Below are 11471 nucleotides of genomic sequence, written 5' to 3' on the forward strand. Positions count from 1 at the left end.
TCCTTTACTGCTGCAAAATGTAAATAATGATACTTGCATACATCTTTCTCAATTAAATGTCCAGTGGACATCTTCCCCTGCAAATAGTCTGGAGCTTAAAAATCAGTTTAAACATCGGGGATAGTCTCATTTTTTCTACACATCGCCTCAGTCCACTTGGCAGAAAATGGGATTGCTTACAGAGGTCTTTACATAAGGTCCAAACAGAGCCTAAGCTTTTGAGTGCCCAAGAGTGCTCTTTTCAAGTAGGTTAAGAGGCACATAAACAGCACGGAATGGCATCAGGACTCCCCAGAATGTCTTCAGGGCAACTATATTTTATATAAGCAGCTGTTTTCATGCAACCTCAGCTAGCGTTGTGCTGCTCTTTACAGGACTGGGTGAGTGGTGGTGTCTTTGGCTGGGTGGGCTTAAATGTGTTTCTAACGTGTGTGTCCAATAATTACCTCTTGGACAGACCGCCGATCTGGCTGAAGCCAATGCTTCTGAAGAAGAGAAAATAAAAGCTATGATGATGCAGTCTTGCTGTGCGTATGATCCAATCAAGTAAGTGTTGATAATGTCAAATCTGTCCTTTGAAGCTGATGGAAAAATTGTAGAGATGTTTGTTTCAACACGAGAGACACACGCATACCTTGTTCTTTTTTTCCCCAAAACCTTTTAGTTACATGAAGAAACCCTTGGCTCCACCTCCACCATCATATACTTGCTTTCGTTGCGGAAAACCGGGCCACTATAGGAAGAACTGCCCAACAACTGGGGTAAGATTGTGGGGGACTTGTGGTGTGACTTAGTTTTTCATTTTTTTATCTTGGCAGTTAGGTAACAAGTCCATGAACGCTCCTAGGAAGAATTGTTTCTCTTGGGGTGAAATATAGAGGTTATGTGGCAATTTTGCAAAGCCCTTCAAAATTCAAGGGAAACCAGGAATCACAAATGTGAAATTTTCTTTTTTCGAGGTCATAGACATTAAAGGTGTGCATAGAGCTTTCTCTGTGAACTTTCATGCATATTTTTATATATTGCAATATTAGGGGAAATTTTTATGCTTTTGACTCTCTTTAATGGCAGTTCACAGTTTGTAGTATTTCATATAAGAATAGGCAGTTTCTGTTGACCCCATCTATTGAATATTTGCATGTGTTAATTACACAAGTCTCTGGGTGAGTATTCATGCCATTTAAGGTTAGTCACGGAATGTATGTGCTTGAGCTATGAATTCAACCTTCCTGTCTAGGTGGTGAATGTAAGTTTCTCCAGTGACTGATTCAGAGCACCAAATTAAGCTCTCACTCTGAATTGCGCTGTGTAGGAGCAGCGGGTTTGTGTCTCTTCTCTGAATGGATGGTGAGCTGAGGGATATTTCACCCTTAAGGAACCTGAAGATGAGCCAAAGAATGTCGATTGAGTTCAAAATGCTGCTCAAGCCTTTGGAACGTCTTGGCTATATTCATTTAGGAAAATCAGTCTTTTAGTCAAGCAACCCTTACGCTAGGCAACAGGAGAGGATTACAGGCTTTTGATGCTTCAAATAATCATTGAAATGCCATTTTACGTGTGGGTCTTAAGATGAGATATGTCTGCATTTCTTTTCTGAACAGGACAAAAAATTTGAGTCTGTTCCCAGAATTAAAATGAGCACCGGAATTCCAAGGAGTTTCATGATGGAGGTGGAAGATCCCAGTATAAAGGGTGCTATGCTGACAAGCAGGGGAAAATATGCAATCCCAACGATTAATGCGTAAGTATGGCATTAATTGGACTGACCAAAAAGTGAGCGAGAGAAACCATGCGTAAATGTTTGAGTGGCAGCGCAACCAAGTTGGCCAGCATATTACTGTGTGCTGACAAGAGGGGCTGTTTGAAAACGCACTTGGTAGCATTTCTGGTTTTCTGTCATGGATCTCCTTTTGTAGAAGCTGTAACACAGACTTCTTCCCTTTATAAAACGTAATTACTCGGAGACTAACTTTCTCCTGAGCCTGCAATTTACATTTACCCTCTGGCAAAGAGAGGTGAGATTCATTTCACCTGCTTTCTAGCTGTCAAAAAGGACTTGTCTAGTCTGAGCTAATGTCTTAGTTGATCCATTGAATGGCAGAGTTCTGCAGAAGGAAAATTGTCCCCCCCTCCCTCTTCTAGTGTGGTGGCTCGAGGAAAGTAGTTTAAACTAAATGCCTACGTTTTAGAAGGCAAATGTAGAGTGAGGAGAATTCCATTTGTTATCTTCCTTGGATTAAATCCAAAGCTCGGAAAAGTTTTCCTTTACCCACCTCTAACTGTTTTCTTTTTCCTTCCTCACCCCCCCTCCAGGGAAGCTTATGCTAGAGGAAAGAAGGAAAAGCCTCCCTTTCTACCAGAGGAGCCCTCCTCCTCCTCCTCTTTCTCCTCCTCCGCCCTCTCAGATGATCCTCTTCCAGAGGAGCTGTCATGTGTCATTTGTAAAGATATCATGACTGATGCCGCTGTTATTCCCTGCTGCGGAAACAGTTTTTGTGACGAATGTAAGTGTTACTCCCATGTTTGTTAATTCAAAACATCACGTCTGATCTTCTCAAAGCAGAAAGAGGCGATAATGAAATGACTTTGTTCCCAGTTCCATTTAATACTTAGGTATACCTGTGGTAGTGCATGGCTCCCCCCAACCCCGTCATGGGCCGCTCTGACCGTACCAAGCACTGCTGTTACCTGACCGAGGCTGGTAGCGGGAGCGGGAACAATGGAATAATCAGTCACTCCCCGACAGCCCTGGACATTCCTTATCAGGATCGTAGCCCAAGTGGAATGACACCACGGTTACCCAAATTCCATCATTTTGCTAGTGACTAAAGCCAATCATCTTGCAAACCTTTAAACAGCGGTCCCAAGTGAGGCCCTTTGAGCTCTCCTGGACCACAGCGGGCAGCAAGCAGCATCTCCCTCCAAGTGGGACGCCTCTCGGAGTTCGCAGACTCTCCAGTTTGCGAAATTCAGAGGACTGCCGCTGAAAGCTGGCGATGGGACATGGGCTGAAACCCTCTCCTCCTGGAGGCTCAACCCTCGCCCGTTGAGAAATGCTGACAAGTGAATATTTCATAGAACTCGAGGGGAATTTTTAACAGGTACCTTTGTATATCTCTCACTCTCTATTTGTGACTGTGTGCGTGAGTGTGTGAATCAATTTGAATACCCGATAACAAGCACAGTATAAATATTACCATTTCAAATCTGTAATCAAGTCACTGTTGTGATTGTAGTAAATTCTATTAACTCACTTTGCAAACGTTAGACTCATCAGTGATGAAGTGCTGCTAAAATCTTGTGATCCGCCTTAAACTGTGAACGAACCTTAGATTGCTGCTAAATACATAGAATCCTTTAGACATGAACCATTGACCAAGTCTGAGACTAAGTCTGGATTCAGTCGCACTTAAACTCCTCTCTGAGCAGGAGTTTAGAAAGCAAGGGGGTGCATTCTGAACCTCGTGACTCAACGGGAGGGTCCTCTTTACCCTTTTGTTTCTCTCGTCTCTCTGTAGAAATCATTCTGATTTGTTTCTAATTCCATTTTCCTTTCTATGTTTTAGTAAGTAATAGAGTGAACCTTGCCAATGAATTCTCATCAGTCACCTTTTCATAAACTTCTATTAAAATCCCTTTTGCCAATACCCTTGACGGTGATTCTTTAAGTGGCCTAAACCACTCGTTCGCCACAATACCCTGGATAGGAAAGGACTCTTCTCATGGAAAGGAAAAAAAAAAGGCAGAGAGCTTTTTTCCCTTTCTGCGTCTCTAGTTAAATCCTCTTTACGTGCAGAAGAACGAGCGTGAGAAGAGTGCAGAATTGTGCAGGTGATCACAGTGTTAGATATCGAGCGCATTTTGTTTGTCCACAGCCTGTTCTCTCACACAAAATTATATAGCCAGCTCCGGTGACTTGCTGTGGTCTGCCACAAATGGATGCTTAGGCATTTAATCCACATTCTTCTCCACAGGAGAGTTGCTCAAAACCTTCCCAACTCAAACCTACTAATGGCTTTTTGAGATGTGTTTTATTCATGAACGTTGTGGTTGGTGACTTCTCACTGTACTAGGTAGTGCGAAAAAGGCTAGTCGAAACATCAAGACATCTTCAAATGTTACAATAGTGAAATATCAAAACTGTAGAGTCATTTGCTGCATACTAGAAATCTTTTGCACGCTTGAACATTTAGAGCTTCATGTTCCTTCAATTCAAGACCATATTCACCCATTAATCATATGCGTGTTTTTATAATGGATTAGAACCCCCCAAAATTTCCTTAGTTTGGCTGAAAACTATTTTGACGATTCTAATGATTCACAGGTATTAGAACAGTGTTACTGGACTCTGAGGAACATACATGCCCAACGTGTCATCAGACAGATGTTTCTCCTGATTCTTTAATTGCCAACCAGTTCCTACGCAAGGTAACCTGATGACTGTTACGTAAACTGTTCGTAGGAAAAGTCTCTGTAAAAAGCGGAAAGGGAAGAAAATAAGAATTTCCATCTCCTTAAGCAAGGCTGAATTGAATGAGGCTCAATTTACTGCTCAAATACATTATCTGTTGTCACAGAAGCTTACAACTCTAGAGACAATCTGGCAAATTCAGGTCACCCTTTTGTTTGACGTGATTGCCTCACTTTCAAGTTTGGGGTTTACACAGAAGTACTTTAAATACAGATACTCTGAGTTACCAATCATTAATATCAGGGTTTAATGTGATGTGTTCATGTATCTGTATGCTGATTTATTTTAGGATTGGTAGCATTTACCAAGCAAGGACGCAAGGAATTTTACTCTGTGCAGGCTTTTCTCCGTCTGTCTACTGAAGTTTCATACTACCTTTCTGTCAATGTTTTTCTGCCTCTAGGCTGTGAACAACTTCAAAAATGGAACTGGCTACACAAAAAGGCTCCGTCAGCAGATTCAACAGCCACAGCAGCCGCCACTGCCGCCACCTCCACCACCGCTCATGACTGTTATATCTCCTGCTGCTCTGGTGAGTGCTGCTGAACGTTCTAAATCTTCCCCTCTGACAGTCAGCAGTTTGTTGGAAGAGAAGGGAAGTTGTATCTCAACACACGCAGTCATTCTTGTATTTTAGTAGAGCTTATTTCCCAACTCTTTGCATTGATTCACAAGGGCTGTCGGGTTCCCGAACAACCTGCGTTACCAAGTCTTCTGGGCCCCCGAGGACAATCCATACCCACAACTGGTAAGTACCTGTAACCGCAGAATTTCTTTGAAGAAGCTGTCTTCAGAGAAACTGAATGGGATTTTTTGCTTTTTCCTCTCCCCACTCCAAAAGGTCGTCCAACGAGAGCCAGTACAACTCGCTCAGCAGGTGGCAGACCAGGCTGGGAACTGTAAGTATTCCGCAGACATTCAGTATCTTACTACTTGTAACCTGTTAAATGAGGCGGTAACACATAACTTACACAACAGCTGATTTATAATGAAATAAGTGTGCACAGACTGCTGTGGAGAACACAAAGGGTAATGAATTTTTAAATGGCTTCATTTGAATTGGCATTAACAAAGGGGATCGGCGCTTGCAGTGAGATTATTGAAAAAACACCTCCAGTACATGACTTAAAAGAGGACTCTGAAAAATGAAGGCTTTTTGGGGAAACCGTAATTGCATATAAAAATGAAATACAGTTAAAGGATCAGGTGGAAAGCCACCCTTTGGTTACTGGCTGAATAGGGCTGGAGAAGAACTTGATTTCCCAATAGGAATCAGCCGCCAACATTCTTTTTTTAACAACTCAGTTGATACTGATTGACCAAACTATTGGAAAAGTCAACGCTGTCATTTTAGGGCAAATCTGAATTTCTTCAATTTAGTCATCTCGCATGGCCAAGCTGCTTTCTCTCAGCTGGCGAGAGAGGAGTCTATTGTAGCTATTATTGCCGTGTCAAGTTAGTCCTTCCTTTTGGTATATGTCTGTTATACATCGATTGTCAGGGTGCATTGCGTTTATAAACTCTTAAAGATAAATCAAAACAAAACCCAGGACCCATCCCTTGTTTCCTCCACCACCCCATGCACTCCTCTTCCGCTGCGGGTACCACCACCACAGTTTCCTGCTCAGTTTCCACCTGGTCAGCCTCCATCTGCTGGGTACACTGTCCCCCCTCCAGGAAATCCCCCAGCTCCTGCAAGCATGTCATCAGCTTGGCTACCAACAGCAGTACCAACGGCTCATGCAAATACCATCCCAACGACACAAGCACCTCCTTTATACAATCACAGGATCATTTAGGTTGGAAAAGACCTTTAAGAGCATCGAGTCCGACCGCAAACCTAACACTGCCAAGTCCACCACTAAACCCTGTCCCCAAGTGCCACATCTACGCCTCTTTTCACTACCTCCAGGGATGGTGACTCAACCACTTCCCTGGGCAGCCTGTTCCAGTGCTTGATAACTCTTTCGGTGAAGACAATTTTTCCTAGTATTCAATGTAAACCTCCCCTGGTGCAACTTGAGGCCGTTTCCTCTCGTCCTATCACTTGTTACGTGGGAAAAGAGACCAACACCCACCTGGCTACAACTTCCTTTCAGGTAGTTGTTGAGAGCGATGAGGTCTCTCCTGAGCCTCCTTTGCTCCAGACTAAACAAATCCCGTTCCCTCAGCCGCTCCTCGTAGAACTTGCTCTCCAGACCCTTCATCAGCTTCGTTGCTCTTCTTTGGATGCGCTCCAGCACCTCAATGTCTTTCTTGTAGTGAGGGGCCCAATCCTGAACACAGTATTTGAGGTGCGGCCTCAGCAGTGCCGAGTGCAGGGGGACGATCGCTTCCCTAGTCCTGCTGGCCACTCTGTTTCTGATACAAGCCAGGGGGCTCTTGGCCTCCCTTATCTAGGGAGGAGTTTTACAGAGAACGACGGAGACTTAAAGAGGAGTAAGTGTTTGGCTCAATCAAGTTGCATTGGCTTTCATTTTTGTATTTCAACGGTGTGTCGGACTGCAGTTACACTGAAGTGCATGTGACATAAGCAAAAATGACACAGTGTTTTCTCCACCGTGCTTTTGCGTTGCAGATGGTAAACATCTAAAACTAAACCAAGACAAACGTCATTCTAACACTTTCCCTAAAACTTGTAGGAATTCTAAACTGTTTTTGCTTAAATTGGATGTTCACCTTCTGCATTTGCATGCAGCATACATTTTCTCATATGGGCCATGTTTTGTTTCTTGGTGTCTGCCTGTAAGAAAGGTCAAACTCTAATTGTAATAAAGGTCAAACTTGTTTTAACAGGGAAGAGAAAAAGTCCAAGCCTGAGGAGTTTACAGATGATTTTGCTAAGGAGCTGATGGAATATAAAAAGATTCAAGAGGAGCGCAGGCGCTCGTTTTCCAGGTAACTGCTTTGCACGTCTGTAATGGGGAAGCAGACTGTCGAGAAAAATCGGGAGGAGTTCCACTCCACCCCTCTATCGTTAGGTGGACTGGATGAGTCAAGGGATTAGCAGTGATAGGAGTTTCATATTCCTAGAGGAGTGATAGGAGGCTCATATTCCTAGAGGAATGGCATTGAGTCATAGTGCAAGAGGCTGAGCTCAGAAGCTTTTAGATAGGACTTTTCTTGAAATGCGGTCACTATCCTTGGTTAGAGCCAGAGGTACGTGCAAGATATTGCTAGGATGTCTGGCTAGAAGTGTTGATTAAATAGTCCTGTACGTAGGATTGCAGTACAAGTATTTTGCACCCTGTACAATTTGCCAAATAAGTAGTGAAGGTAAATAGACTAAGCTGGCATTTTAAAATGGAGTTTTACTCTCTTCAGGCTAAATGGCGTTTTCTTGATGTTTGATAGGGCACTGTAGCCACTAAGACTTGCTCTTTTTGCATCTTACTGCAGCAAAAATGAGTTGCACCCCATGTCGTTGCGGAGTAGTGAAAAATGTGCGTGTTCACGTACCAGTAGAGGCCAGGATACACCACCTGAAACCAATCAATAGCTGTGGGAGTTTCATGTGCTAGAAGGGAGTGGAAATAGCCTTACCCTTCCTGTTTGTTTTCACACTACCAAAGCAGCAGCTCTTCTGTCTTGTAAGCAGAACCTTTTACATGTGATCAAGATCTTCAGTTTGCAGGAGCATTATGGCAACAGCTGAAAGAAGCTTTGACATAAGCATATGGAGAGGGAGAAGAAAACCAAACCAAATTTGGGAAGGAAAAAAATGGGAAGAGTGACTGTTTTGAATTAACTTCATTTATGTTTCTTGTGTTTTTTTTAAGGTCCAAGTCTCCCTATAGGGCTTCATCTCCTAAGAAAGGCAATATCAGAAAACGAGCTGAAGCTTCCCAAGGGAAGGCAGAGAGAGATTGTGAAAAATCTCCTCGAATGGAACCACCTGTGAAAAAAGTGAAGGGGCAGTCGCCAAAGACAGGCACTGTTAAAACGTCTTCCTCTTAAAAGGATGTTTACTGTTTTTCATATGTTTTGTTAATTTTGCGTTAATTTAACTAAGACAATGTTCGCAGAGGATTTTAATTAGCTGTAAGTTATGGACATTTCAGGGGGGGTTGCAAGAGCCAAAATAGAAGCGTTTCTGGAACATGGACAATTGCATGGCTGTTTTTTCTCTTTGTTTACTAGCATGTGCATAAACACAACTCACATGTTCATAAATAGAGTTCTCATTCTTTTAGACTCGTGTGTTCCCTGGCACATCTGCATTACATTTCTAAGTAGCATCTTACCAATACTGGACTGTTTAACGCAAGACTCCAATTGAGAGTTTTCCTAATTTCTTGTTGGCTTCTGAAAAAACACAAAATGATAGTGGTAAAAACATAGGCCTGTCTTTCCCACATGTAAAAAAGAGTGGCATACGGTGCATGAAGCTTCAAAGTACTTGATCAGGCTTCCTTTTTAACAGAACTGGGTGCAAAATGTTCTGAAAAGACGGAAGGGTGGGTCTTATGGTAAGACTTGCAATGGAAAGAAGGTGTCTGTTTCCAGATCTGGGTGCTCCTCTCCAAAGGCACATCTTCAAGAACTGTTGAGCTGGTAATACAGAAATGTTGTATGTGCTTTCCTAAATATATGGAGAAGGAAGGATTAACTGGAGTGAGGAATCCTCTTCTGCATGTAGGTATTTTTTCCCCCCCGAGACTGCTAAAACTGCTCCCTTGAATTCTTGAATTCTTCCACCACATGAGGGAATAAAGGACAGGAGCTTTTTCCCAGGAGGGGTTTTAATCTCTCTGCTGATCGATTTAGTGGCCTCTTGAGGAGAGCTGTTCAGTTTACACGGTGAAATGTTCTTCTATGTTTTTGAACAACTTCAGACATAATGAGCAGCGATGTGTCTTTCTGATAATGTTTTACTAGTGTAAGCTTAACTGCTGCTGCTTGTGGCGTAATGTAATTCAATATACTGGAAAAAGAGCAAGACAAGAGTTACCCTTTTTACTTGTGGAAAAACTGCCCTTCAGCATTAGTTCTCACTAAACACTGCAGTCCATTACTAACCAGTGGCCTGAGGACTTCATTCCTGCAAGCTGTTCCAGTAGGTAGCTGGGAGGGAGGAGTGTGGTTGCAGTGGAGAAAACTATTACAGGATTGTGCTCTGAATCCATGTTTACATCATCATTAGAAATGGGTTTTGGTCTGATAGCAAGGAGAATAATACTAAGTTTTCACAATTCCCAAACAAACTGGGATAGTATGGCCTGTGGTCTAATAAAATACAAGAAACCCATTTTCTCAGTCTTTATGGGCTACTCTGTTGTGGTAAACACCTTCATTTCAATACCTTCAGCAGTTTATTTTTTTCTAGGCAAAGTGGTGGGTTACTTTAATGGCTGATGTTTTGGATTGGTGTTTTTATTTGGGTTTTGTAGGGTACAGTGAGTTTGGCATTTTTAAACTTACTGACAGGAGGGGCAGAGTTCATGTTTCAGGGCTGATACACCCGTGCTTTATTTTGACAGGCAACTATACTGTGTTCATAAAGTACAGCCCTGTGCATTTATAAATGATGAGATATTAACTGATTAATTTACAAACTACACTGAAAAACAGTTTCCTGTAGTGATGCTTCCTTCTCAAATAAACGGAAATATTTTTTTAAATGCTTTTTTAGCAGCAAATTGACAGCTTCCTTACCCCTTCGACTTTTAAGGACTTTCACAAGTTTCACAAGACCCTTTGACAAGGGTCCCTCTCTGAGATACTCCGGAACAATAAGTTGATCTCAAGCGGGTTTGGTTATTTTAGTTTCTTCTCACTAACCACATAGGTACTCTTAAGCTGCAATAGGTTTGGACTTTGTTTTGAACAAGTACAAATTACACTAGGTTGGAAATGCCTCTTTCAAGGACACTCAGAGGATACAGTGCAGACTTTCAGGCTACAGTAGAGGTTAACTATTGCTCTGTTTTGACCGTAGAACTTGAATCTGTGTTTACAATTTTGTGAACAGAGTGAAGTTCCTTCCCTGACTGCACACGTTCCCACCCACCCGGCTGTCACCAGTCCCAGTTAGGGCACAGAGAAACACCCGTGTTTCATGCACGTGCCTGCACAGAAACCCTCGCAGAGGGAAAAATTTCCCTTGGGTATCAAATACAGAAATCGCACTGAAAACCTTGTCCTCTGCTAGAGGACATATCCATAAGTCTCAAAAGGGGGGAAATCGCTGTGACTGGAACCAGATTATAGCAACGGAATTCAGGTATCCCTGAGGACGGAGACTCACCCTGGTCGCTGGGATACGCGTCCTGGCAAAGACAGCGGTGCTGTGCGAGGGCCTTCGAGTGGGCAGTGACACGCGGAAACGAACTTGACAACTCACACAGAGTTATAAAGCAGGCATGTTTCTGGCGGCGCCGGGTGCAAGGGGATTTCTGCTCCTAACATGCACACTGGGTTAAAATCATGACAGGTATTTAAAACAGTTAACAAAGTTAGTTACGCCTCCTGGTTCTACCCCTTAATTAACTCTTGGTTAATACTTTTCTTACTTCATCTTAAAGTTACAGTTCTCTTTTAATTCGCCACGCATGCTCAGAGAGTAGGGGGCTTAATTGGGTTGGGGCTTTTCTAGCCAGGAGGTGTGTTCCTTAGCATTAGAATGAGATTATAATGAGACGAGTTAACTCTAGGGCACTATTTTGGCAGTCCATTCTATTTTTCTAAGATTCGTCCTTGTGTTAATCGTTATTGCTAGTTAGCAGAGAGTTAGTGAAGACAGTCTTTATCTCTAATACGTCTAAGTGCCAGGCGCAGTTGTTACGAAGCATCTTCTTTACATTCTTCTCTCTTACTTTTAACCCTTGTTTTTCAACATGTCCTGTAACAGCAACAACCTACTGAGTGTGTGCGATGGCGTGTGGGGACGTGGGAGTTATTGTGGAGAAGGAGTCTGGGATTTCATCGAGACTGGGATCCCAAACTAACCTCAGTTAGTGATTTTAAGAGTAAAAAATGCACCCCTCGGAGGAGGTTTTAG

This window comes from Gavia stellata, unplaced genomic scaffold (assembly GCF_030936135.1).
Source record: "Gavia stellata isolate bGavSte3 unplaced genomic scaffold, bGavSte3.hap2 HAP2_SCAFFOLD_34, whole genome shotgun sequence".
Lineage (NCBI taxonomy): Eukaryota > Metazoa > Chordata > Aves > Gaviiformes > Gaviidae > Gavia > Gavia stellata.